General features: G+C 31.6%; 1 long non-coding RNA gene across 1 annotated transcript; it reads right to left on the minus strand.

Moving 5' to 3' along the window:
* Window positions 1–457: 457 nt before the first annotated feature.
* Window positions 458–2,389, minus strand: LOC309477413. The gene is made up of 3 exons (XR_014198627.1): window positions 2,086–2,389; window positions 755–853; window positions 458–678 (listed from the first exon to the last, which is right to left on the minus strand). It is a non-coding gene; the product is annotated as an uncharacterized lncRNA (long non-coding RNA).
* Between the last annotated feature and the right edge of the window lie 716 nt (window positions 2,390–3,105).

The raw sequence follows: 3,105 nt of genomic DNA on the forward strand, positions 1-3,105 counted from the left end.
ATGGTGGATTACCCCCCTGATTAGAACTGGTAACACTGTTGTAAACCAAATGGCAGCACTGTGGGTGGAAACGTGCAGTTTAAGGGGCGGTAATATTATAATAAGATCCCCTTCCTACGTCAGAAGTGGAGCGAAATCTGATTGGCTTATATTTTTTACATGCTTGCAGAGAAAGGCTTACCAAAACAAAGTTACTGGGTCACTTTTCACATTTTCTGGGTTGGTAGATCCAACGGGGACCCGATTATAGCACTTAAACATGTTAAAAATGTTAGTTTTAAAATTCCCTCTACATACCAGAGGCCTTGATGTTGGCAGTTACAGGCAGCCAATGGAGGAGATGATTGAAGACCAGTTTGATGGTATTAGCTGGAAGTATAGCAAGTGTGTGGTCTTATATCAGTTCTAAAGTCTTGAGAACAGAATAAAAACGTCTGAAATATAAAAAATAACTACATTTTATTGTTGTTTAAAATTTTTAATTATTCAAAATTTCAAGACATTTCCATGACAAAATTGATGTGAAGCTTTCAAATTCCGATCTGCCGAGCTACTGCTTTTTATTTTGACTTCAGGAAGATCTTCTACACAGGGGATGTTGACCATCGGAAAGGCTTCCTTGTCAAATACCACCATTCCGTCTTGACCCTCAGGGTTTTCCTTACATTGGACAGAAATCTGAAAGATGCATGCAGGCATTTGTAGAGATTATCTAAAATCCTAAAATAATTCTGTCTCTATATGAATTATATACCTGAGATTGACTCAGTAATTCATCAGTCACATCATCTTCCGCCAAGAGAGTGTATTTCTCCGAAGATTTTTCTCGAACAAATTTGCAGCAAGTTGTACCCTTATGTAATGAAAAACATTATTACTATTTTAAAAGGAAAGCAAATATTACAGTTTAGAATATATAAAACATGTAATGTTTAACTCAAATATTTGCGCTTTTTTTAAAGCACTTATTAGCACAGTGTTAGCACTCAGTGCTAGTTTTGCCTTACCATTATGCTGTCAATCTGAGCCAAGTTGTCGAATAAAGATGTTGTATAAAAACAATAAATTACTGAAATATTATGATTAACAGTTTTTGGTGTTTTTTTATGGATTGTCTTTCAACAATCGTAATCACTGACCAACTGCATATAAATATTATTCTTCCGGGTAATTACCCATGTGACTAAATCGCGACCTTTTGTGGATTCGCACATTCGTACACAATGAGTTAAAACCTTCATATACTTGTCAAAAGAATTTGATGATTTAATATGTGTCATCAGCTACTGTTCCAAACATATAAAAGCATCAACAGCAAAACTAGGCAAAGCAAGCAACGTTTATGTAATACCGTTTCATTCAAAATGGTATCGAAAGTGCTTTACATAAAAGAAATGAAAAATAATCATAAAAGGTAAATAAAATAAAAATAAAAAAAAGAACAGAAAAAGTTACAAGTGTCATTGGGCTTTATTGTACCTTCAGCGTCTGAACGTATTAAGTATTACATATGGCATGTAAATAAAATTAAACTATTAAAATACTAAGTAACAAGTAGCAAATCCTTGTGATACGGTACAATTATATTCCTGTTATTGCTAAGCTTTAAAAAGGGAGAAATCCATGGTGGGATTTTTTTTTTTAAATCACAATAATATAGAAGTTAACAGAGCTTAGTTTGGCAAGATTGAGCATTTTACCTTTAGGTACTTTACTCCTAGAAAACATCATGTCAATACTGTGAGATGTGCGGCTTTATCTGGGAATATCATGTATGTCCCTGGCTTACTTTACATCTTTAAACAGATAAGGCACTGTACATCCCTTCAATTTATGTAAACAAATGAATAAACTAAGGCCTGTCTCAAGAATTTCAAACATTTCTTTTATTTTCAGTCTTACACTTGTTGCTGTTTTCTAAAAAAGCTTTTTTCACAGCATTAAATTGCTGTAAAATCATCTTATTAATACAAAATTTAAAACACTGATACTTCTCAGTATCAATGATTAATCAAATCTGCTATTAAATATACAATCATTTGTATGTTCATTTATTTAAAATAGCAAGAAGAAAAAAGAATTTACCTCCAAAAATCACAGAAGATGCTGTACATTAGTTGTCTTCTCTGAATTTGAAATAGTAGTCCATTGAGTTCATTTTATATAAATTCCAGTAGTGAAATTAGATTTAATATATATATATTTGTGAAATATATACATACCCTATAAAACAATCAAAATGAAGTCTATAGGACATTCTTCTACGATGACTTGAAATGATTTGAATGTAGGTCTCAAAATAAAAGCATGTTACTGCATACTGATTATCTTCTGTATAGCATCACGTTCATCATGAGAATGCATGAAATCAAGATGGCTCAGATCTTACATATGAAGTGATGATTAATTACAGAAGAAGATAGCAATCACATATTGTTCAAAAACAGGAAAACCTCAACTGATAAATGCAACAGCAGTCAACAGTTCTCAATTCTTGGTAAAGGATCAGTTTAAAAACCTGAACTACTTACAAGAACCCAATTTAGTACTAATACTACAAAATCTTAAAATAATTAGTTTCTGACAACACAATTGATAGCCTGGATGCCAGCCGAACTTAGCCGCGCCCACAAATTTTTTAGGTCGGGAAATTCTGACCAGAATCTGAGTATGACGACGTCAGGCTACACAATTGATTTAATCATGGTAAAATGTACTAAATTATATAATCCATACGTTAAAACAACATATGTTTTGACATTGCTTTAATTTTTTTATGTTATACAAGATTCAACTCATATTTTTAAGTCAGTTGATTTTGTCAGTTGAAAGTTGATTGTACTTAAAAATTTAAAGCAGCAGCAACTTTTTTACAGTGTAAAATTTAATATGATATGATCAATAAGTTATGACAACATATGTTTTTTACATTGCTTTAACTCATCAAAATAAGTTAAGCCATTATAAGAATAAGTTATTGGCTACAAGATTTAAACTTTTTTTTTTAAGTCAGTTTAATGTAACTTAATTTGAAATCACTTAGACATCCAAGTTGATTGTACTTAAATTGAATGCAGCATTTTTTTTTTACAGTGTAGAAAAACA

The sequence above is a fragment of the Leuciscus leuciscus genome (genome assembly GCF_965113295.1).
Source record: "Leuciscus leuciscus genome assembly, chromosome: 16".
Taxonomy (NCBI): domain Eukaryota; kingdom Metazoa; phylum Chordata; class Actinopteri; order Cypriniformes; family Leuciscidae; genus Leuciscus; species Leuciscus leuciscus.